Source organism: Agelaius phoeniceus, chromosome 9, assembly GCF_051311805.1.
Source record: "Agelaius phoeniceus isolate bAgePho1 chromosome 9, bAgePho1.hap1, whole genome shotgun sequence".
NCBI lineage: Eukaryota > Metazoa > Chordata > Aves > Passeriformes > Icteridae > Agelaius > Agelaius phoeniceus.
In genome coordinates this window covers 24,733,238-24,759,994 of record NC_135273.1, presented here as the reverse complement: position 1 = coordinate 24,759,994, position 26,757 = coordinate 24,733,238, and the positions used below count along the sequence as shown (strand labels likewise).

Sequence of the window (26,757 nt, the reverse complement as noted above, 5' to 3'; positions counted from 1 at the left end):
CTCACCAAGTTCTGTGAAGCTGTCCTCTATTAGCTTCCTAAGAAAATATTTGTATAAACAAACTTATGCATTCAAGGGGTGTGAGTGTAATGAAATGATTAAGCCATACTTTGGAGACTTACAGTAATTAGAAACTAGCTGTGTTTGCCCAGAGAAATCTTTGCCATTTAGTGCAAGCAACCCACTCTAACAGCTTCACTTTTCCTCCTGAAAATTATTTTGGGAATCCCCAGGAGGGGTTCTGTCTGTAGCACCAATCTCTGATCTGCAGAAACCTGAGATGATAAACCAGAGACTCAGAAATTATCCCAACCTTGTTGTGTTGGGAGTAACCAAGAAATGTTTCTGTCCCCGACAAAATTGTGCCTCCAAACATCTTTCCCTATTTTTCTCTCTCTGATGCCAGAATTACCGCCCTTGCCCTTGGTTTCCCACTCCCAGATACACAGCCTATAAAATTGCTGCAAGGAGCCGAGTGCTGCTTTTCACACAGCCACAGGCAGAGCATATTCTGCACAGAGCAGCCTCCAAAGGAGACAGAGGATCATGTAATCGCCGAGATGCCGAGGAGCTCCTGCGAGCGCGGACTACAGAGGAGACACGAGCAGGGAGGAGGCTCTGTAGCCGGAGAGCGCATCACAAATTAAGAAGTAACTTTGGGCAGCGCGTTGCGGGGCCGGGCAGCAGCAGGGAAGGGAGCACATGGTACATTCCTGCCTGGCCGTGCTCCGTGCCGCTCCTCCTGCCGGCTCCCCGCGCCGTGCCGTGCCCCTGCCGCAGGCTGCAGGATGGGACGCGCTCGCTGCCCGGCCAGCCCGCGGCTGTCACACGGCACAGCCAGCCCGCAGCCCCTGCGAGCAGCGAGCCCTCTCTGCCATTTAGGATGACTCACTGGAATCTGCCGCTAATTCCTCTTTTGCTGATAGTGGACGGAGAACAACCAAAAAGCTACACTGGACTAGACCAAGGTAAGAGATTTAAGTGTCTTTTTTACCCTACGGCCACCTGAGGCTGTGTAGGAAAGCCGGCACTGGCACTAATTCGGTGGGTGTCTGAACACCTGGCATTACATGCCATCAGTGTGTCTTTCTGGTGTTAACCCTGCGTGCACCACCCAGCCACCCCCGAGGGGATGGAGGCAGGTCAAAACACAGCCTAGTGACTGCATTTTCTCCCCTTAACGCAACTTTTGCCGCTGCACTACCACCTGCTCCCGTGGATACGAGGGGCTTCTCAATAATGCTGAACGATGAGGCTTTTGTGCTGTGCTGCTGGGAATGGAGCGTACCCGGCGTCTGTCATGGACTCCGGGAGGATTCATTCCCACAGCAGTTGTTTCATCACTTTAATGAGTTGAAATTCCACAGTCCACAGAAACGCTTCCCTGTCATTGCCCCTCTCTCTGAGGGCTTCTCAGATAGATGTGATCCATTTTGGGGCTTTTCAAAAGTAGTGCTCGCTGAAAGCACCAGGGCAAGTCTGCTGGAACACAGGCAGTGAGTGCTGCACTACATATTCTGTCTGCATTCCTCTCTGCTGCTTCTGCTGTGAATCAAAAATTCAGCCTTGCAGGAGGGTTTTTGCAAGGACAGTAAATGTCTCTGGCACAACAATTCAAAGTAAAGGGAGAAGCTGTTTCTCCCCATTCTGAAATCCTGGCAAAATATTCTTCCATTTTCCGAGGAGGTACGATATTTCTAGCAGAGTTATCTAAGCAGGTTTCTGCTGGGGCTGATTGACAGCTTTTAGTTGTGATTTTAATGGAAATCTTTCACTGAATGTCTACAGCTTCATTTCTGTCAATCCAATGCTTTTTAGCAAATGGCATTCTTTGGAGGGTGACACCTTTAAAATTAGCCCAGGATCATATTTTTCTAGACCTATAAACAAGAGTATCAGACCAGTCAGTGCACATTGCAGAATCCCAGAATCTCACCTTTGGATTTTAATGGTACAACTGCAGTGGAAGACATTTGATTTGGTTTCCAGGTTTTCTGTACTGTGGAAAGAGTCACAATTGCAACTGAATTTATCTGTATTTCCTATACATTATTATGGTGTTTCTCTGCAATATCCTACGTGTTCTATTTGTTCAGACCTTCTGTGTACTGGCAATAGGTTTATTAAGAGTTGACTTTTAAACCCTTTTAAAAAAAACTGCCCTGACATTACTGCCATGAAAAGGACTCTGTGCTCAAGGAAGATGACATGTCCCACATTGATCCCACCCCTGCAGGTGACCAAACAGGTACCAGCAATTAACAAAAAAAACACCACTCAGCTTCCCAGCAACCACCGAGACCCACAAGCCGTTGACCCAGCATGAATATTTTTGGAATGAACTCAAACATGACGCCCATAAACACTCCCCTTAGCTACTACCCTCTCCATGCACTCTTTAAAATAGATTAGGGGGAAAAAGGTTCTTCTTTCAGAGAATTTTCAGGAATTTAAAACAGAGCTTCTGCAAGAGGTAGGACATCAACATCTTGACGTGTCAGCATGGATTCTACATCATTTTCCATCAGAATATGGTACAATTTTCCACTTGTAAAAGTGAAAAGCATTTACCAACATTATGTTTTAAGATTATTTCTAGTCATTTAGAGAAGTGCAGAGACTTTGATACTTTTTTTAAAATTTACTTCTTTTTCCTAGCATTTCAGTATGGTGCCTGACTGCAAGGGTATCAGATTATTTCCAGGAAAAGTAATTCTAAAGTACAATTTAGACAACAATCATTGTGATTCCATTAAAAGTTGATAATATTAATCTAATTTATTTTTAAATTAGCACCTATTTATTGTATTCCAGCTCTTAGCCACTTTCTAGTGAAGCATATGTCATAGTCTCTGGGGTCTGAGCAGCTATTTTTGAGCCTGTCTGGCTAATGTCTGGAATACAAAATCACCCTGTTCACAATTTGGCTTTTCTGTGTTATTTTCCTTTCTTCTGAGACATCAGTATATCATCAATTCTCATCTGGGTGGCTCCTTTCAGGTGGAATCTTAGTCCATTTAAATGCAGACAATTTACTGTGATAACAGTTTATTGTAACTTAGCAACAAGAGCTAAAAAAATCAAGTTACAGCCATAACACATGCAAACCTTGTATTGCGCTGCCCTGAACTCAGCAAATTAAACCCTTGAGATAAATTACATTCTAGACCAGTCAGTTTAATATCATTAGCTGGGCTGGCCAGTTGCTCTAATTACAGAAGTCAAAGAGTGCAGGAAGCAGCTGCCAAGTCAGCACATGTGCAAGGAGCTGTTTGTAAAGCAGAAACACATGCTTTAGCTTGAGTCTTTTTGTTGCAAGATGAATTATTAAGGACACGTATGGCATTTAGTATCACTGACAGAAAAATGGTCTGGCTGGGGTCCAGGTGGCAAGACTTGTATGAGTGGCATGGGGTTATCACTGGTCTCTCTGTGAAGCTTCATTTCTGGCATAATATTTTCACCAAAATAAACAAACAAACACTTCCAATGCTATTTCTCTGTGATCAGACTCTTGGGTCATTCATTACTGGTGAGCTGGGAGGACAGCACAAGGAAAATCAGCACAATGCTGATAGGTCCTGTCCTTCCTATTTTACTCGAAATAAAGAATCCATTGTCAGTGAAACATGTTCAGGGAGCAATAAGAGGCAGAGCTGGTACCCTGGAAATGGGAAGAAACATCCCTAAGACAGAGACATGGTCAACACTGGAGCTCTGCTTGAGTCTAGAAGATTAAACCAGCCACAAACAGCTGAAAGTAGAGTCAGGCAGCTGCACTGATTGATGGGTGGCCAGGGATCCCCTCTGCTCTGATGGGTGGCCAGGGGTTCCCTCTGCTCTGAGTTTTACATCCCTCTTGGCATTTCGCCTCCAGAAACCGAATTCAGGAGAGGCAGGAGTTTTGCTGTGGTTAGTTAGGTGGATTCAGTCTTATAACTGATTTCATTTAGAAAAGAAAAACATTCAGCTAAGTTCTTCCCCTCAGAAAATCAGCTTGAATAGAAGGTTCTTCAGTTGCCTGGTACTGCTGTATATTTCATTTGAACATAAAACTCCACCCAAAATGAAGAGCTCTAAACAAATCAACAAGGTTTTCCACATTAGGAATGAACAAGCTCTTGATAACAACCTCTAGAAAGGTATCAAAAATCCATCCCAACTGCTTGGTAAAGCACATTCTACACAGACAACTGCAAAAATGGATTAAGTTTCATCTCCTTTGAAACAACCATACTTAGCCACTTTCATAGTTCTCTATTAATGCCACTGGAGCTCCAGCAGCAGTAGATTTATTCCCTGCACCCTGAACAGAGTTAAGGTTACCTCCTCCCCACTGCACAGTACTTTGTTGTAAGGTAAGCCAACTGCACTGACAAGTAACACTTTGAAAAGTTTTGTTTTTTTTTTTAATTTGACTAGGTTGGAAGAGACCTTAAAGATCATTGAGTTCAACCCATGCCCTAACACCTCAACTAAACCATGGCACCGAGTGCCACATCCAGTCTTTTCTTAAACACATCCAGGGATGCTGACTCCACCACCATAATTAATCATAATTAAGATGCTATTTCAATATAGCCCTATTTTTAGAATAGGAAACACTTTGCACACTTGTTATATTGCTTTCCACAACCTTCTTGTAACATGCTCTCATCAACTGATATCAAATCTAATCTCAGTCTAAGACTGAGGACATTTATTGGGGTTAAAGTAAGGCACACATGTGATGCAAAACTGGCATCCAACCCTCATGTTTAGGCATTACCTTCTGAGGAGAGCATTTTTCTTTAAGTAAAAAAGTCTCAGAATTATAAGATAAGAGAATATTCCAAATTGGAAGGGACCCATCAGGATGGAGTCCAACTCCTGGCCCTGCAGAGCACCATCCCCAAGGGTCACACCACATGAGAGTTGTTCAAGCACTTCTTGGACTCAGCCAGGCTTGGAGCTGTGCCCACTGCCCTGGGGAGCCTGTTCCAGTGCCCAACCACCCTCTGGGTGAAATACTCTCTCCTGGCATCCTTCAAACACTCTGTGAGTTAGTGATGAATGTACTTGGGTGTAAGAGCTATTGCTTTCTTTACCTTCAATTCTTGCATTTTCCAACAAACTTTTATCACACTCTTTTAGCATTTTCAGTCCAATAGAATTGAACCTTTGACCACCAACACTGGTGAAGGGTTCATCACACTGAAACAAAAAGGAGTAATGTAACAAACGTGTTGTGTATCTCAGTATATATGTATGGAAATAGTGTCAGAATCTATTATAAATGCAAGGTAATTTGTCCAATTTTATTCACAATTGACTTTGAACAGACTTCTTCAAAACAAAATCAGGAATTCCAGGTTTGTGTTTAATTATTTTGTTAGGACTGATTATTTTGCCACTAAAATATATATTATTTCTGTATTTATTTAATCCAGTGGTCTGCATTTTTTCTACAATTAAATACAGATGATGCAGATTCCAAGGCACCCTTTTAGTTATTTGTTCCTCAAACAAAATAAAAAAAATATTGTGTTCACCACAAAGCAGCTTTTCCCATACTTAAGCTTTGTCAAATAATCTGGATTTTTGAAAACTGAAGTCTTTAAAATCTGAACCACCAGGAAAATAACTTTTTTCTTCTCTTTCATTTCATTAACATGTGAAAAGTCTTTTCACTCAATATCAGCTTGCTTGTTTGTATTCCTATGATTGTAATTCAAATCTCAAAAATGATGAGGAAGCTAAGTATGCTGACCATGTATTCTCCTTAGGTTTTGAGGCAATCTCATTACTGAGTTGTTGGCTAGTTTAGGAATGTTGTGTTAAAGACAATCTGTGTGAATAACCTGACTGTCCAATGGGAAGCACTTCTGAGAGCAAGGAGTACACTCTAAGCAGTTCTCCTGGATGACACTTGTGAAATGGATGTTAGACAATCTGAATTTTCAGTTATACTCAGCAAAGTCTGTGTGGCTTTTCCTTCTTATTTCTCCTCATGTCTTTCCCAACCTTTTCACATTAATGGTATGTATTTCAGAAAAATGTTCTTACTCCTTGGGGCACCAGCAATGTTGGGTAACATTTAGTGAAACATGCATCATCCAAGTGATCTGTAGGTTATGCAGAGGGCAATGGCAGGATCCACATGGTGAAGCAACCAGAGTAAAAGCCAAGTAAATTGTTCATTTATAAGGAAGCTTGGAGCCTGGAGCCACATGATACTCAAAATCATGTAGCAAATGATTTTTTATGTTGTAAAGCTACTGAAGGTTTATGGGCCGAGATCAATGCATCAAGATGTACAAGAGCACAAAGTGTGTGGTGGTGACAGAAAATGAGATACATAACTCCCTGTTAAAGACTTCTTTCCAACTTTTGCAATGAAAATACTCAATTTTTTTCCTAAGTTTCAAACATTACAGATTCTGTCATGAAACTCAAAACACTCAAAAATCCTATGAAACTGTGTGCTGTATACACATACAGTATGGTACATGTGTGACACCATGAAGTTCCAGAAACTAAAGAAGCCAAAACCTACTGTCAAAACAGAAATACAACCACAGTTTTACTAATCACATTTGAGGCAAGGTTCTAGGAAAATAATAAATTTAAATAGGTATCCTCACATAAATAGAAAAGAACATGGAATCTTTGAGCTGAGTAGCCTTTCTTCAGTTCCTAAACACCTACAAACTCTGCCTTCCTCACAACTTTACAGTCACTACTGTGTCATGCCTAATATACTGAATCAATAATAAACAAGAAAATATCCCATTAAACTCCAGGGCACAGTTCAGGTCATGAAACACCTAGGTCCTGCCATGCCAGGACATGGTTCAGGGGACACCTGGGGACACCACTGGGGTGTGTGCAGCAGAACAATGCCCTGCCCTGCCAGGGGCCACCTGGAACTGTGCATATCCCATCTACTGCTCTTGGAGAGCAAAACAGAGCAGAACTGGGCCAGGACAGAACTAAAATAGACAACCTCCATGTCACCAGGAACTGCAGAAAGCACCTACTATGTTACAGTTGTTAACTTCTTTATAGCTGGTGACTGATTTGAGAGGAAAGGAAGCAATACAGAAAGCCCTGCATGTCTAAGAAAGCCAAATATTGCTACAGCTAGTTTCTTCAGGAGGGAAGTGAAAGAAAGAGTTAATTAAGCTTGCTGTCTGTGGTGTGAAATATTAACCTGACATTGGTGTTTATCCCATGTGAAACAGCTTTAATGATTTTATTTAAGCCTTTACATTTCTCTCATTGTTTTGCTCACTGTCCTCTGTTGCCACTAGTATTATTACACTTTCAGTAGTAGTAATAAAACAATTACTGAGCCTCTCTGCTGTTTAATGGGTTTGAAACCTCAGGAGATGTAAATAACTAAGTTGGATTTTTGTGCTTGCAACGAAGTTTGATATTTGATCGGAAAAAAAAAGAAAATAAAAACAAAACTAGCAGAAAGATCCATAAATATTAAAGTCAAATGGGACCATTGAATGAGTTTGGCTTCCAGCATACCACAGCAACCCTGTCATTTCATCTAATTTTACCTATGTCAAACCTAGTATCTTACATACATAACTCCATTATTATAAAAATAGTTTCAGATCACAAAAATGATAATACAAGCTGCAAGTGCAGGACCTTACAGCTGCTGATCACAACAGAGTGGGATCATTCCTGTCTCTTCACACAGCTAACCTAAAGCCCCCTACCTTGCAGCACATTCATCCTGTCTGAATGTGGCAATTTAATCTTAAAATGCATTTCTCAAAGAAAACTACTGTAAGAAGAAAGGGAAACTGGTAACTGTAAGAAGAAGACCTGAGCTAGAATTCAACAGAGATGACGGGTGCTTCTACCACTTGTTATTAAGAAAAACCCCAAAACTTATCATTTCAGAAGGCTCAGGAAAATTGCAGTCACATCACACTACTAATTTTGGGAGTTTCCTGCCTGAATAATGTTCTTTTTCCTGAGCATTGTTTCTTGGATAACCTAATGGGGAAACATGCATAACTGCTAGGTTCAACATTAATCAAAAGATTATCAGTGTTGCACCTCAAAAGGTAAATGTAAATGTTAACTCTGTGCAATCTCTTGCAAAGAGAATGTATAAAGTTATCAGGAGCCAAATGCATACATAACATATAGGATTTAACAAATGAAAGGATGGCTTTTACACAGTAGAAGATAACAGGACAAAGAGAGACAGCCCTGCTCAGCATTATAGTGGGATTTACAGAGGAAACTCCTCAGTTCCCTCAGCACTCACTACAGCTGCCTGAAAAATCTGTTTGCAGGATTGCTTCTGCACATGAATAAAATGAACACAGCTGGGGCAAGAAAGGGAGCAATAGGGCACACATGGAAATGAGGGAAAGAAATAAGGGAAGGAAAGGGAGAAAGAAAAGAAACAGGTATTTTCTCCATCATTACTCTCAGCACTTCTGACATTTATAGTGGATTTAGAGACAAATCAATAAAGGAATAAGGATTAAGATACAGATGAATGCAAAAGAAAACAAATACAAATTACTGAATCATTAAGGTTGGAAAGACCTGCAAGATCATCAAGTGCAATCTTTGGCCAAACACGACTTTGTCAAATAAACATGGCACTGAGTGCCACAGAAGGTAATTTCTTGGACACTTCCAGGGATAGTGGCTCTACAACCCCACTGGGCAGCCCATTCCAGTGCCTGACCACTCTTTCAGTGAGTGAAGAAATTCTTCCTGATATCCAGCTTGCCCTGGTGTAGCTTGAAACCATTCCCCCTTATCCTGTCACTGGTTGTCTGGTAGAAGAGACTGAGACTGATCCCCTGGCTCCAGCCTCCTTCCAGGCAGCTGTGCAGAGGGATGAGATCTCTCCCAAGCCTCCTTTTCTCCAGGCTAAACACCCCAGCTCCCTCAGCTGCTCCTCACAGGACTCGTGCTCCAGACTCTTCACCATCTCCCCTCCCTTCTCTGGACACACTCCAGCACCTCAATGTCCTTCTGGACACAAATGGAATGGAGCAAAGTTCCAAATACAACATTTAGGTGATGTAACAGATGCCCCCTACCCAAAAGCCAGGTCCATTACTGTGGGCAGGAACTGGAACACAAGTCTTTAGATGTAATCCCTCTGCCAAGGCACCTGTCCCTTCAGCTCGCAGTCCTCGTGCAATGGGAGCAGGGATAATGCCTGCTGGAGGTGAGCTGGGGCAGGGATGGGGGCTGCTGCTGTTGGAGCCCAGACACCACAGCAAAACACGCTTGGCACTCTGACTTTAGTTCATGGCACACTACAAAATCAATGCAACACCTTTCATCTCCTGTCAATCACATTCCGAAGCGCTGCAGGACAAATGGATTTTCTCTGTGACACTGGGATGGGGATCATGAATTCTGATCCTTCTGCTGGATAGTTCAGTACCCACAAATTGTCAAGACAGCAGAAACCACACAGCATTTTAGTCTCCCCTTGTGCCAGTGCACAAGGGTGTCCATCCAGAAGGAGCAGATTACAGCTCTGCACTGCAGTAGTACAGAACTGTAGTTTGCTGAAGAAAGAAATACTGCAGAGAAGAAATGTGGGTGCCAGGATATCAGTAGTATAAAAGTGGAAAACTGTAGAACTAAGTGGGGATTTGATTTTCACCTGTTGTGACTCAGTGCCATGCTAAATCATTACAACCTCTTTTCACTGAACATCTTAGATTGCCAGAGCCAAGCTTTCTATGCCAGTTAACCTGCTGGGGATGAGAACTTCTGTGATACTAGCTGAGCACTTCAAATAAGGAAAACCAGAAGAAAAATCAACAGAAATGCAACCCAATATGTATTATTTAATCTATCATCAACATATAGTCACTAAATAACAGCATTGGTTTTATCTTCAGATCTGTACTGTTAATTCACAGTGATTAATATCCCATTTATATCACTTCTTGAGATGTTTTGACAGCGAGAAAATCACTCTTCTGCCTGAACTTAGGAAACAATTTATTTTCTGAGGTGAAAAGGTAAATACAAGGCACAGTAGAAATAGCCCAGTCATCCTTTGGTAAATATGAAAGTTATTGTTACATACACATACCCCTCATTAAGAAACCTGCAATCATACATGTTTGTGAGTACTAAACTGCTTAGAAAGTAGAGCCTAACATTGCTAAAATGTTATTACTGTTATGACAGCACAAGAGGGACAGGCACAGAAGAGAAGAATAAACCAAACTTTTCCAAAACACAGATGGTATGGGAATTGTCCCAGAAATAGGGTAGAAGTAGTAAAGAAATTAGGCTTAAGGTCCCCACTCTGGAATGTAGACTGATGTCCTGTAAGTGGCATCTTATGCAGTGAGTCTTGTGTAATTCAGTGTTAGTAAATCCTGTGCTTTCCTCACCCACCCCTCAGTTCTGATCACTGCCAGCTCTCACCTCTGTGAGCATAAATAACCAAATGTCTCCAATAGGCCAGGCAGCAGCTGACTCCAGGCTTTTAAAGGTCAATAATTTCCTCTTAAAAATCAATATATTTGTAACTAGTGTAAAAGCCTTCAGCCTAAAAATGTGCTTAAATGGACAATCCAACAGGGCTCTTTTCCAAGCCACATGAATTTTAACAATGCTCACACTTGTCAGTTTTCCGATTGTCAGAAGGTTTTTTATAAGGGATGGGGAATTCTGAAGATTAATTCTGCTCCTTTCCAGGAAACCACCACTTCATCATCCCCTATTCACAGTTTATCACAGATAATGGTTACTATTCAACTGTGATGACTCAGGTACATTGAAACAGGACAAGTGTGGAAGCAATAACCAAACAATGGCATTTTGCTGTGCCAAAGGGAAGGGGGCACGGTGTGCTTAGCTTCCCTGAAAGGAGCACTTTCTTTTAGCTCACTCTGTTCTCCAGCCATCTCTGTAAGAGTCATCACTGCTTCAAAAAAAGGAGGGATTGTCTGGAATCCAAGAGAAATGGTTCAAGCTAACACCCTCCCCCACTTGTATAAATGCTTGTGCAATAAATATCTAAGTGAGTGGAATCACTTGCTCTTCTAGAAACTGTTTGGTAAGTTATGATACATTTAATTTATTATTTATAGACCTAAGCTTTCACATCATAATGAGCCATATCAAGCAGACTTGAATACTAGCACTTGAAATACATTGAGAAATGTATTGGGTTGAAAAGAATTCAGATAATTTGATTTCCCTTTGTGCCCCATCTTTTACTGCATCCACAAGCAGCAATAAATCAGAATACCTGCTACCTAAAGAAAGCCTTGAGAGAAAGGTTACAGCAGGGTAGAGCTCATGCAAGCAACAAGTGCCTACATGAAAACAGCTCTAAGTGTTACCTTTGGTGAAGATTTTTAGACTCCAAGACAAGCCTCATAATTCCCTTGTAAAAGGGGCTCAGAGAAAACAGACTAGAGAGTAACACAGGACCCACAGGAACTCAGTTTCCTAAAATTAGGTCAGCACTGGTCTAAAATTAGATTCAGTGTTCTGCTGACCGAACTGAAAAGAGGAGGAGTAATTTTTAATCACAAATTCTTGAGGGTAATGATCTATCTTGCTGGAAGTCACCAAGTACAGGCCACAAACTTGCACAGTGGTTAGCAACTTCCTCTTCCCAGCACTGCTAAAACTCATTGGAAGCCTCAACACAACCAAAACTTATAAATTAACAATGAGGGACAAATTGTTTCAAGTCAAACATGCAGCACTATTTAGACAAATGATTACACTCCATAGTTACATGGCATTCACTATAAAACTTATTTATCTACTACAATTGATTCCTCAATTAAATTGTCTGATGAAATTGTTTTTGTTGGGGGGCATGGGGGGCTGTGAAACTAAAAAAAGAAAAAAGAACAACACATAGAAACCATAGTGTGCTTCAATTCAAATCACCCAAACATCACAAATAAATTGGTGGAGATTGTAATTATAAAAAAGTATGAAATAGCAACCTTGGAACATACTGAACAATGATCTTGAACAATAACTGTCTAAAATTCATTCTAACCATCTATTGCCCAGCAGATTGAACCAGCAGATCTGAGGTTTAGAAATTAAACTCTGGGGAGAAGGAAACGTTGCATTCTAGTAATGAACAAACTGACCTTGTACTACAGAATCACCTGAGCAAAACATCTAGACTCAAGCAAGAAAGAAGGCAACATTAAAAACAATGCCCTCTTCTACCTTACCAGTATTGCAGGACTATTTCAAAATATTTTATTATAAACTTGTTTGACAGAGTAATTGTCTGATCTGCAGCAAATTGTATTCCTACCCACTCCACTGCTCAGTCCCACTGAGGTCACATCCCCTGTGGATCTCTCTGCAGAGGTGCCTGGATCTCTGGGGGATCCTGCTGGCTGCAGCCAGTGAATACAGAAATCCAGAATGATGTCCAGAGCAGCATCTACTGCACTAAAAGTCCAGAAAAGTCATTTTGTGGATTGCCATAATGTGTGAGGATACTGGAAACTGCCAAGGTTGTAAAGCAGACCTTGACAGCTCTGGGACAGAATTTCCCTGTGTACCTGGGGAATAGGCTAACTAGTGAAATGTAGGATTTTTTTGGTTTGCAGACATAGTTACTCCAGAAGATCAACATGAAATAATCTAACCTGAATGTATTAAAGACTTGGACAAAAAGAATTTTCCAATTCTTCCAGCATCACAATATGGCAAAAGAAAGGCCTACCCAGTATAAAAGTCTAAAAATTTCCTTCTCTCAGACATCTAGCATTGATACTAGTTCATGGTTAATAAATGATAGGTTAGGAAATAAGATCCTGGGCTACTGGCCTGGATCAGCCTGGAATGGAGATTCTTAATACTTCTGTAAGCACTCTTCAGCTGGAACAGTAAATTGCAAGGAGTGTGCCTCCCTCATTGTGCAGAGCTTGTACAGCACATCAGAAGAAGGTTAATGAATGCCAGGGTGAGAAGCACTAATGAGCTAGCAAACAGTGCTTTGAAGAGATCTGGCTTTTGGCAGCCAGAGAAACACGTACTTTCTTTTCATATGATCATGACTGGGAGCTGAATTCCCAGCCAGGTCTCTGCTGAGGTGCAGGGTTGTGGGGGAGCTCCTCTAGCCTGCGCTGCCATAGCTGTTGAGGCTTTGCCATCCAACTTCAGATCCAAATGAAAAATCACATTATTTCCCTTAGCGTTCTCCAGGGGCAGTATAATGGGTACTTGCAATGCTGATTCCTTTAAGCTTCCACAGCAAACTTCCCTGTGCAGGCTTATCCCCTGCTGTGCTCCAAATAGCTTATGTGAAACCAGGAACAAGCAGCTGCTTAGGGAAGGGACAGTCAGTGACAAGGGATGCCAAACCAATCCGTGCCAGGAACAGCACAATGTGTGTGTGCATTTACTGCAGGTGTGACAGCCTCAGTGGGCAACCAAGTGCTACAATGCATGCTGCTTTATCACAAACTGCTGGGGATCTGAAGCGCCAGTTGTGCTTCTTTTCTAAAACTTCTTGGGTGAAGAGCTTGGCAATCTGCATGGGGTATTTTGTGGCTGATTAATTTTATAGATAGTGCTAGGTAAGAACCCTCTAACTCACGGAATCCAATAGCAATTTTAATCAAACTCTAGTTGCTTGCTGATTTGGAGACATAGGGTGCCACTTTATTGGCTTATATAGACTGCTTGCTCTCCCTATATTGAAGTAGTTTGGAGAAACCTTCTGGCATACCTGTTTCTTTCCAGAAGAATGGACCTACATAAGGGCTTGACTGCAAACCTCAAGATTTCATACAAAAAGCAATTTAAGTACAGTGCAACTAATAGATTTATACTCCTTTTTTTGGTAACTTTTTAACATGATAGCAACTACAAAAACAAACTTCAAATTTGAAAACAATTTGCAAACTGAAACACAAAAAATCCAAGAATGACAAAAACATTACTTGTCATGTAGACTACTGACTAGAGCCTTATTGGCTTAATTGGTTTGTAACATTGTGGAATGTTACAAACAATCCTATCCCATAAGCAGACAGCTAATATTCCAAAATATGTGAGAACTTGTGCCTATCCTGTTCAAGGAAATGTGGAACTGGATGAGGACTTGTAGGGAATTCTGTTTCAGCATCATGATCAACAAATAGTACTGTGTGGGCTCCTGGGTCTGCTCCCTTTCTATAATCTATGTTTTTCTATAATCTTACTGTGTAAATCAACAAAAGCAGCTTCTGAGCCCCTGTTCACAGCATGAAACAGTAACTACAGGAATCCAGTGAATCTCTGAAAGTCATTCTCCAGAAGGGAATTTCCTTTTTTTGTCTGATGCAGCATCTTTGTGCCCAGACTCATTTGAAGGTGTCTATGCTTCAAATCTTACAAAAACTTTACAATTAACAATTTTTCTTAATTCCAGATTTAGGTTCAGTATAATTTCCCCTATATAGTCTACACAAGCCCATAGATTCTTTCAAAATCAGGGTTTTTATCCTCTTGAGTTTGTAAGAGTTTTGGGCAGGTATCTTTGTGCTTTAGCATTTGCTACTCTTTTCTACATGGCATATTATAGGTCAGAGACAAAGAAGCTTTTCTGAAGGGCTTTATTTATTAGCTTTTCTGAAGGGTTTTATTTTGTTTTTCTTACTTGTTTTAAGTTGCATTGTCCACTGACATACACATTATGGAGGTGCTGAAGTAGGGAAAAAAAACTGTTTCAAACCAGGAAGGACAATGGAGATTTTTGACAACACAACACATAAATGAAAAGCTATTTTTCTTATCACTGGGTACTCAAATAGCAGCCTTGAAATAAAACTTAAGAACTCAGAAAAGCCTACAAACAGCAAAGGACTTACTTTGTTAGTCAGCCCTATAGAAAGAAATGGGAACAAAGCCTTGTGCTCACTAAAAGTGATAGATATAGGGCATTAACTACACTACACTACCTCTAAGAAAAGTACAATTTTTTGAATTCCATGCCTTTCCCTAAACTAGAGCACATGATTCCATGGATATTGTACAGATCATGACATTGCTTTGGACACATTGGCTGATCTTCCCTTACAAGTCCCAGAGCAGAGGCAGCCTGGAAATTCCCATGCAAATGCACAGGTTGTGCCAGCCTGCAACATCCACCACAGATGTTTTTAGTAATTTGTACTACAACTCCAGCAAAGGACTGCAGGCTCCAAGAGGCTCCAATCCAGCTCTCTCAAATGGATTCATACTGTCTTAGCTATATTTTACTTTAAAAGCACAGGTACAAAATCAAGTCATCAGCTGAATGTGTATTTGCTGGCTTTATCAAGCCCCTGTTCCACATGCATTGCCTGTGATAAGCCAATTAGGCTCTTTTGAGACCTGATACCATCTGTTGGAGCCACTGGCAGCCCAGCAGGCAGTTGTGTCTCAGTCCCTCAGTGGGTTTCACATTTTTTACCACTCAGAACTCCCAATTACCCTCCCCAGCCCCAGAATGAAATAGAAAAGAGAAAAGCTTTAGTCTTTCTCTACTGTGAAATGAGGAGTAAGAGACAAAGCAGACATTTGTGTGTGTGTGTGTGTGTAAAGTCAGTTCTTGCATTTCCACACTCACCACACTTTTGATTTTACCTCAAAGAGATGAAGGTTTCTGTTGCCACAGCAACCATGTTAACAAATAGCAGCATAGCTTTTACACAAATGATGTGATTGTCAGGAGTTGGAGATAGTCTAACAGGCTGTTTATTATATCCCCCAAAATACACACTTTTTACCTAAAACAAATACATCACATTTTTTCCTGTATTGTATATTTCTCATTTCACAACAGCAAAGGTTTTTGTTTGTATAGGATACACCTTTACCAAGAGCTTCTAAATTTGATATACCTTATCTTTTGTGCCTTAGGAAGGCATCACATGACTGCAGCATTCTTTAGAAGGCATAAACTGATTTGCATTAATGCTTCTCTCAGTGAGGTAACTGGGGGGCTATAAATACAGCTCCTGTCTTCTGATTACTTAGCAATTTTGCTGCTCTGAAGGGGAAAAATAAAAGCAGAGGAAGGGATAATCTTCACCATCAGATAGAAAGGGGGAGAGATTGTTCTGTACATCATCCAAAAATTAATGATGAATCTGTTGCTTCCTTTAAAAAGCAAATATTTAGAAAAGCTAAATTCTGCAGTCTTCAACATTTGAACATTTCCATTGCATGGGTTTAGAATAAATTACTAATATCCACTACGACAAATATTAACTTTGGCAGATTTTACTTCTAAAGAGAGCAAATTTTGGTTTTAGCTGAAGTATAATAGGAATAACAGTTTGCACTTCTTTGGTCTCTTCCTTCTTCATAATTTCCTTCAAAGCACTTCAAATAGCAGATATAAAATATCAAGTATTAATTGGAAATATGGGCCCATTTTAAGGATTAATAAATTAAGATTCCACCTCAAGGGGATGGGAAAATTCTGGGACATAACAAACCATAGACCATGGTAAACAAGAAAAGGTGATTAGCTATTCTGAACACCTAAGCACTTGCTCAGCCTTTTATAAGCTGAAGAAGACAGAAAAAGTTCCCCAAACAATGTCATATTTAAAAATTTATGGATCTGTTTAAATACAACCACAGTGTATGTGTACAGACACTTGCTTAAAAACCAGCCACAAAATTTAGCTGGCTGAAGTATCTTTTTTGAATTCACATCTCCTCTCCTCAGCCAAAGCAATGACTTAGCTCCTGCATTAAATTTACTTTCCACTTCACACAGCTATTATACCAGCTCAAAAAATGGCTTTCTTCCAAACTCTTGACTAACACCATGTCAAAAACTGTTCAATAGGACTGCTCTCTCCTGACACCCAGCAGTGTTTTAGACTCTAGTTACACATTTCCACTTCACTGTCCATTCCTACCTGAGGGAGATACTACAGCCCAAGATACAATTATACAGCAGAGAGAGTAGGTAAATTAAGTCCTGTTTTTACTTATTTGGTATCAACCAACTACAGAGAGGAAGGATCTACTCTTGTTAAATACAATTTCTTTTCACCTCTACAATAAATCCTGTTTCTATTGGGCAACTTTCATCCATATCTGGTTGTTTTGGTAAAACAAACAAGCTGTAGATAAACTTCTGTTCAGCTGCTTAAGTTCATTTTCCTCTTTTTTACACACATGCTACAAATCCAAGATGAAATAGGTGTTGCTAGGAAGACATATTTCTGAGAGTTTTCTCATTCCTTCTGATATTAGCCTCCCAAGTCTCTGTAAAGGGTCAGAAAGATCAGCTTCAACATTTTGAAAATTTTAGCAGCAAATGTTCCTTGCCAACAAATAGTAAAGGAGCCACCAGAGCAAATTTCCTTTTTTTATATCTTTGCAAGCTATATCCTTGCTAGGGTAAGCAGATGCTTATTTCACCTGCCCTTAGAGCTGACTGAGCTCTTGATGTGTTTTATGTGTCTCTGGTAGGCAGCACCTTGCAGAGCCTGCACGAGCCAATCACTCTGTGCTTATTTCCATTGGGATTTCTCTCCCAGTATGTTCTAATTATGCCTGGAACATTTCTAGAACAGCTTCCATTTTAAAAAAGAGCTCACAAGCCTAATATACCTTAGAGCAGATTCACTTCACCTACACCAGGCACACAGAGCAGTTTGACAGCTTTCAATTCTACCACAATGAGCATTTTGAGGATTTCTGTGAACAAAGAAAAAATATGCCCACCTAACACTTCAGAGAGAATTTAGATATATATATATATATATTAGGCTGTAACTGTAGAATATAGGGTGATATTCTGACTATAAGGACTAAAAACTACCAAGGGTGTAAAGACTGTCAAATGGATGTTAAATGTCCATCAGCTTAAACAGTATTGATTCTATATCTTATTAACAGTAGCTTGCACAAAGTAGCAATTTTTCACCAGTTTTGCTATAAGGTTAGGGGTTATTTTATATTCTTTGTTTGAAGAAATTGAACTTCACATTTAATTGAAAAAGCTTGAACTTTTTCCAGTCAAGAATGAACATTTTGATTTATAACAAAACATGTTCACAATAATTAGTAGGCCAAGGTACATCAGTGGGACAGGTAAGTCTCTATTTCAAAGCTCTAAAAAATATCTCTTGAAACCACACTGCCTCTTTTCAGGAAAGTTCCCTTCCTAATTTGACAAGTGAGAGAGGTTTTCTGCCAGTGCCTCTGTGCTGCATGGTTCAGGTTTAACTGTGGTGTGCATGAGATGCAGTACTTTCCCTGGCTTTCCTAGGAGTTCCAGATGGCACACAGGCTGGATTGGAGGAGAGCTGGGGTAAGTCTGGAGGGATATGGCTCAAGGTTTTCACCTCTATTTACTTTATACATATTGGAATTGCAAGGCAAGTGTGTGAAATAAAAGCTTATGAGGACAGGGGGGCCAGACCTATTCAACATATGCAATAAAAAGGGTTTTCTGCAGCTGCTTTTTCCACCATACATGACTGGTCACAAGCAGACAATCTCAAGCCAGAGTTGCAAGCAAGACCTAAATATTCAGGTTTTTGAAGCTCAAGCAGAATGTCATACACTGAGTAACTCAGAGACCTTGGCAGTGGAACATCAAAACTAAACCACAGGAGGATTAAAAGTGTGGCTTGACAAAAAGTTATTCTTTAGATGTACCATGCTCTTTCCAATTTCCATTACCACATAATGCAATGCTATGTAGAACACCCAAACCTAGCCTAAGCATGCCAGCTAATAAATTAACTGAAGTGCCTTAACCTTAATTACTTGCCCATCCTAATTCATGAATTCTTTTGAGAAGCATCTTGCAGAAATGTTAAATATAGGCATCTCTGCATGACACTAAATTATGTCCCAAAGATTTAGAGCAGCAGGAAGTTTTGGCAGATTTCAGATTTTAAGAAAAATGAAGAAAAAAAATAAGCCCTTTGACTTTTGTTACTAACTGCCTGCCCACTCAGATCACACTCTATATGAGAAGTCAGTTAGTATTGGATTTTTATTTATTTGAGAAATGCTGTTATGGTAATTAAGTAAAAGTGCTCATGTGTTCAAGCAGCTTTTATTGTGCTTGAGAAAGAAGCCAGGCTAATACAGCCATGGAAATTGAACCACTCCATTAAAGCAGAGACAAGTACAGCATGGATAGTAGAACTGCAAACTGCCTCCACAGCTCTGACAGCCAAGTTACATCAATCACAGCCATGAGGGGGTGGATTTAAGCACAGCTCTGCACCTCTCCAGCCATACAAAACCTGGCCTTACTGGGTGCTCCTCAGGGAGTGCCAGCTGCATGGTGAGGGCAGCTGCCCACCACCCATCAGTCTACTGAACACAAGGAGCCAAGCAGATGACAGATAGTAACACATTTTTGTCATAATAACCAGAGGAAAAAAGATTCTTCATGCCATTACCAATCTTGTGAGCCCTTTTGTTTTGTTTTTTTAGCAGACACCCATAAGAGACACCCATATTTTAGCTGGCACCCAGTTTCATAGTTTGTTGATGATATGTGGAAAGCAGAACTTTATTCAGCCATGTACAGTCCTAACCTTTGCTGCTATAGTTTTCTGCTGAAAACTTTTAAAAGCCATTACCCCAGTTCAATACTGCTACTGCCCAATTTTTGTTGTTGTCATTCCTGCACCAAGAAAAAGGAATCACCATCAATGTTGCATGCCTTCCTGCTATCTCAACATGCACAGAATGCAAGACCTTTTGCAGAGAACAGCAATAATATGAAAACAGAGAGAAATTAGAAGATTCTTTGCCATTCTATCTTGTTTTTCATACAACAGATACTTCTGATTTTTGTAAACAGTGACATTAAGACCCTTCCTGGAAGCCATGAAATAGAGCAGTCATTTTGGTGGATTCAGAAGTGGAAGCTGAAAGAAGGTACTGCACCACCCCACTGGTCTCAATCTCTCTCACACAGGCAAAATTCTGCTGACAGTAACACCCTGAAACACATTGTGATGCTCACCAGCAAGAAGCAGCCTGGGAAGGGGGGCTGGAGGGGTTTGGTGGGGAAGGGTACAGGATCAACGTGGAACAGCTGCAGTGTTTGCATCACTCTCTTAACACCTGGGTTCAGGTCCTACCCTTGTGACCTTGGGCAAAATATGCCCAAGCTGGGCCTGACATGAACTGAAATTCTGGTTTTTAGGCTAAAATCAGTCACTGCTGATAAGTATGAGCATCAACGTGGCCAGTTTGAGCAAGTGGTCAGAAAGGAAAATAGTGCAGATAGAAGGGCAGCCTAGAAATTATTGCAAGGCCTTTGTTCAGTCTGCAATGTTTTGGGAGTTTTGTAATGTGTACAAAGTGCCAGAAACTCCAGAGGAGTTTATAAGGAGTAAGCATGAGGCAGGAAAGCTGATAGTTTTATTTAAGACTCCTGCTTACTAAGAGTAACAAACAGTAGAGAAGTCATTGCTCAACAGAGGAGAAGGTGTAACAGCTGTAACCTAGGGGTAGGTCAGAAAAGTTCTGGTTGCTTGGTTTTGGGTTTTTTTTAATCTGGAGGAGAAAAAAAACAGTATTAAGATAAACAGTAATCCTTGAGAAGCTTATCAAGAAGATGGAGCCAGGCTCTTTACTGCGGTACTGGATGTGAGACAATGGATATAGTTTGGAAAAACAAAAAAGAGTTTCAGGCTGGGTATAAGAATGTTTTTTGTCATGAAGATGGCCAAGCAGTGGAATAGGCTGCCCAGGGAGGTTTTACTATTGCCCTCCTTCCAAATTTTCAAGACCAGATCAAATAAAGCTCTGAACAGCCTGGCTTGTTCTCACAGCTGACCCTGAGTTGAGCTGGAGTTTGAACTAGAGACCTTGTGAGGTTTCTTCCAGTGAGATTTAGCCTGTGATCCTAGGATCTGCCAAAAATAACCCAGAGGTAATTATAGAAAAGCAATCCATGCATAGGAAAGATCAATGAATAATTCAGCCAAGGGGAGAAGGCATGTATAAATCAGAGAGGAAAGCCTTACATGTAACTCTCTCAGATGCATTTGGAGACATATTAACTTTGCTTTTGCAGTGTATAAAAGTTTCTATTTGGAGAAGGTATGCTACCATACTTGTGAAGAAAACAAAATTAAAGTACTTTCTCATCAAAATTGTCCCACTACAATAACCTCCTTACAAAGTAGAGTGTTTATTATGAGTATTATTTTTACCAAGATCATTTATACTTCTTTCACAAAAGAGCAGAATTTATTTATATTATTTCAGGGAAAATTTACTAAACCAAATGGACAGTAGAAGTCTTCAGCCTATGTCAGCAAGGAGTAAAATCTAGGAAAACTCTTCTTCTTTCCATTCCTTAAAAGTTTAGTAGCTATTCTCCCATCCTTACAATATTCACCAGCTTTCTTTTCCTCCTTTTATCTCAGTCAGTGGGTAAAAGGCAAATTGCACATTATTGTCCCATGATTCATCCTGAATGCAAAACCTCCCTTTTAGTATGACATGTGGTGTTAATCACCATTTTCCTGTCACTTGATGTCAGAGTTGGCAATTTTCTAGCATCTTCACTGGGCGGCCATGTGTACATCATTCCCCATTTCTTTGCTGCATCCAAGCTTGGGTAGCAAATGCAATTAAGCCCATGTATTTCAAGAGGGTGTTTTTTTTTTTTCTATTTTACATATTCAGAACCTGCCTCATGTTTAGACAGTGTTAGATTAAACTACTCTCAATCCCAGTGGATATAAATCAACACATCTTTTAATACATGGGGTTTTTGTTTGTTTTTCTTGATCCATGCCAGTGTACTCCTCTAAGCTATTTATTTGGATGAGGGGAAGGCCAAGTACATTTTTCCACCCCTGCCAGTAAGCTGATTGCTCTTTGGCTCAAGCTGTTCAATATATTCCAGACTAGAGGAGGGAAGTTTCTTGTCCTCAGCAGCTTGGCAATGCTCTGATATGTTAAACAGATGCTTGTGTTTTACACCCAATTCATAACTACTTATCACTGGTGGACTTAAGGATCTTATACATTAGTTTTTCTTGACTCCCAGAGGTCAAGATGTGCATTAAAACACCTCATTTGTTTCTCTTCTGTGTTTGTGTTTTGTGTTAATTCTATTGGAAACCTTTGTTTAGCTCAATTTGCAGCATTAGGATTTGCATGTGATTCTTGGAGCAGGTCCTTCTGAGTACCCAAGGGTTCTCAGACAATACCCAAGGTTTCTCAAACTCCTTATGTAAGTTCCCACCAGAAAGCAAACTCAAGGAGAGCTGTGAAAACTGCAAACAAGTAACAGCAATATATAATGAAGTTGTAAAGGAAATGTTCAGTCTCACAAAAGTGTTTATTTCTTGGACAACTGTCTATGAAATGAGCAGTTCAACATTCCCTGTTGTAATTCTACAGCTAATACATCTCAGTCTCCCTGTAGCACCAAGGGTAAGTGGAAAATCTGTTTTGAGTTCATAAATACTCTCTTAAAATAAACTCTAAATTCTAGAAGTGTGTGATGTTAGGATTATCTTTTTGCCATCCATTCACTCATTCCCTAATAACACAACTTCTCAACCAACTCACTGTACCCTCCACACCTACACCATGCATTTTAATCAATTTACACACCATTCACTCAAAATTAATAATAAGTAAAATAACTACCACCCCATACTAGAACATTTCTGCCTAGAAAGTGATGAATTTACACAACGCAGAACAATATGAACATGGAAAAGATTTACATGAACACTAATGCACAGCTACTGTAGTAAAGTATCCAGCATAACACACAATAGCAAGGATGTTTTCAGTATCAGGGTTAGGTCACAATCCCAATTGTTACAAAGTTACCTCATATAGAGAAGGTAACAAGGGAAATTTAGATTGTGGGTATTATTGATAATCAAGGAGTAGAGCAAAAAGATAATATGAAGGAGACTGAGGAGAAAAAGGAAGGCACTAATAAAACATGGTATAGCACAGCCAGAAGAAACAGAACATAAGCATTATTTGAATAGCATAAAAAAAGTATTCTTGGTAGTAAAAATTCACTAATTTCGAACAAAATAGCTCTAGTTAAAAAATAAGTACAATTCTGTAGAAAAGAAAAATAAACTTAGTGATAATGCTGTATAGTATTATCCCTAGTAATAAAAATTGTGATTTTAATAAGAACCAAAATGAAAGAGTAGTCTCAGATAAATGTGAATTTTTTTCCATGCTTTCACTTGGCACATTTGTTACCCTTTCTATCCTGGCCTTCATGAACAAGTAGAAAAAAAATATTTGTAAAGAGAGATGCAGAAACCCTGTTACTGCTACATAAACAATCTGGGTTTGAGGCCCCATCCACCATTTTTATTGTTCAGCTATGCACCACTTAACAGCCTATCATGTTCCTCTTGTGCTTCAATCCAGAAGCCTTAACATCCATGCATACAAGATGTTCTAACACAAAATTTTCTAAGTGTTGATTTATTGAAGGTGTATTAGCCTTGTGACTAATACTGGGTTTTTGGACATGTAACTCTACTATCCAATAGGCCTTTTGAAAAGCCACTGCCAGCTTTTCATTACTGCTATTTTAATGTCTTTCCATAGAAGCATGATCTCCTAATTCATAGCTGTCCAATGAGTTAGGAATATAAGTAAAAATCTTGTTCATACACATTAATCTCTACATTTCAGTGTAGGCAGTGTGTTCCAACAAGATACACTGGACAAGGAATATATTCATTATGATTTTTAGGGGGTTTCATTCATATGACACCTCTTTTAAAATGTATCTGCATACTGCTAATTGTACATTGAGAAAAAAATGTTGAAAACAGACGTTTACAGAGAAGTAGCAAACTAAATATTAAATCCAAACCCAAAGGGCCTACATCAGATTTTGTATGCCAATGGCTTCAAACCTTCCTTTTGCTGTTCCAAAAGTATTATTTATGATGTCAGAAAAGGCAGTGTGAATCCAGGACTCTAAAACTTGCATTAGCACTTGAATTTAGTCACAATTAAATTCAGCAAAGTGAATCATGCAATTTGTGCTACTCCAAAAATCTAAACTTATTCTATAGGATTAATACTTTTATTTAGTTCTCTAATTCACCTGCCTCTGCCTGCAACTAACCCATGCCTCACTTTCACTTATCTTACTTTCTACATAGCCAGGTAAAATTGCCTCAGCATTCAGAAGCAGAAAACCAATTCCTGTATTCGAGGAAATTGAAATTTGGAAAGATAATGAATATGGGGTATCCTGGTTATCAAAATCCCTGAATAATTTCTCAACTGTAGGTCACAGCTAGATCAGGCAGTGTCAGGTTGGACTGCAGTTTGATTACCTCTGGCTTTCCCCTTGCCAGTTTTGTCTAAATTGGATTCTTCCCCAGGTGAAGCCACACATGTTTTTTAAGCAGTCCTTGGTGCCTCTCTGCTGCCTGACCTATGTCAAGCCCTGTAATTCCCCACCAATAGTTACATCACCTGGTACCCCACCAGAAACAGCAATTTTGGGAACGCTGACCCATGAAGAACACCATATGGCTGCAGATGTTCCTGAGTGCCATGGTGTCCAACCCACCTTACACTGAGCCAGATGCCATGGTAATTAAAAGCTGGATACCAGCCAGAGGCTACTGTACAGCATACTTCCAAAATTCTTCACTATGTAGAGATACAATAATTTTATCAATAATTAACTTCAGGAAAACAGATTTGATGAGAGTTACAGCAACAGAAACAAATATAATCTAGGATGTGCATTTGCAGACAGAACTATGGCTCATCCCCACACACACATTGTTGGTCTCATTCATGCTTAGATATTCTCTAACCAACTATAGTGCACTGAACAGTCATGAAGGTGCATTTACTTTCACTCATCTTTTACTCATTGAATTCCATCTTTTTTGCCAATAAGAAAGTTTAAAAATAATTTTCACCACCAGTATGAACATTTATGCTTAATTGCACAAACATTTGTGCTAAACAAACCTCAAAGGAGTATGTCCTTTACCAAAGAAATCTCATTAAAAAATTTAAATGCATATTCAAAGGAAAACCTTCCCTAGTATTTTCTCCCTTAGCTCAGGGAGCACAGAAGATACATTATATCCACAACTTTCAGTCAAACATTTTTATGACCAAATTAAATGAAAAATATTGTGAAGTGGAAGACCCTGTACAGCAGCTCACAGACCTGACAAAAGTGCAATACACTAGCCAAACTTTTTTTTTATTCTTACAAAAGTCAAGACATATCTTCTTTGCATGCTCTAGAGAAACTATCCTTATTGATCATCAGTTCATCTCCTTCAAGATTAAAATTACTGACTGTTTCTTCATTACAGAACATTTTTATCTTCAACACCCTCAATAGGTATTATCAAAAAGGATATTTTTACAAAGAGACAATATTTTTTTCTCTCTGAAGACAGGAAACCTACAGTAAATCTATAGAGTATATTTGCATTTAACATCATCAGCTAACTGTGCCCATCTTTTGTCACACATTCACATTGGAGCCAGGCTTTTGGTACCACTCTAGCTTATGTGCTTGGACACATCCACAGCAAAAGAAACACGACCATAATTGTTGGACTAGTTTTGATTTTACTGCTTATTTCACCTCTATTCATTGCATAAACATTATAGCAAGAGGAACCTTCATGTGAGATTGTCACCTAGATTATTGCAGTAAGTGATTGAACTTTGATCTCTTTTACTGATTTCTATAGAAATATGAAGTGACTCTTCTAAACTTAAAGTTATTTGTTTAAGGAAAGACAAGAGGAAAAGGGTAAGAAAGAAATGTATAGGACCTACAGGCAAGTTTTTCTTGCAAGTTTTGGGAGGCCCACTTGTTCTAAGTACCTGCCATAATTGGGAGCAGATGAAATGGCTGTCCATAAGCCTTTGTCTTAACCTGATTTAATCAGTGTGCATTCCTCTGAGCTCACAGGCACTGTTTCATTCTTTGCAAAGTTTCTTTGTCTGGTCTGGGAATTTGGAGCCTGTCCAATCTGATTAGTTCATCAATAAAGGTATAGAGGACAAAAGTACTCTTCTACAAAAGAGTTTGCTATTCATTCAGCAGCTTCATTTATGTTACTATCCTGGACACCTTCACGCAGGTCTCCCTTAGGACTGATTTGCTGTTTTTACTTCTGAGAGCGTGAAAAAGGAATAAAATCAGGCACACACCAGTAATATCAATTAGAAATAAACACAATTATGTCCCACTACGGCCATCAGCTGCTCAGAAAAGATATGGGCAGGGATAACTGAGTGTAATACTGACAGTTTTCTAGAGAGGGAAAAGAAGGAAACATCCCATTGGAGTCACCCAGTGGCCCTCTGGAGCCAACACCCTGCTGCTGCCCTTTCTCTGTGACTCAGGGCAAAGGCACAATCACAGAGGAGATAAGTGCAGTGTGATATGAGCTGCTCAGATACTGTGGGAACAGAAACCAGGAACTGTCCTAGGCAGAGACATTAGCCTGGACAGAAAATAATATCTTCCCTAATACGTAGTAGCATCTATTAAAAGGAATATTAACTAAATATAAAAATAATTAATACCCCTTTGGACTAAAAGACAGATTTAACAATTTAGTAAGTGGCATAAGTCTGCCTAGAAAGAACAAAATGACAAAGCATCAACTTTCCCAGGTTAACACTGAAATTTGGCTACGCACAGTTCACAATACAATCTAAAACTGCAGTCATAAGAACAAAGAACAGCCTTTCAGCACTTTTTGGATCACAATTCACATGTGCAGATGAGGTCATGCC

General features: G+C 39.7%; 1 protein-coding gene across 2 annotated transcripts in view; it reads left to right on the top strand.

The window, feature by feature from the left end:
* The first annotated feature begins 273 nt into the window (after positions 1–273).
* Positions 274–26,757, top strand: part of RASGEF1A (RasGEF domain family member 1A) — a 144,864-nt gene continuing 118,380 nt past the window's right edge. For both annotated transcript variants that reach the window (XM_054637126.2, XM_054637123.2), the window contains exon 1: positions 274–968. The gene's annotated coding sequence lies outside the window, so the exon portion shown is untranslated. The remainder of the gene's footprint in view (positions 969–26,757) is intronic.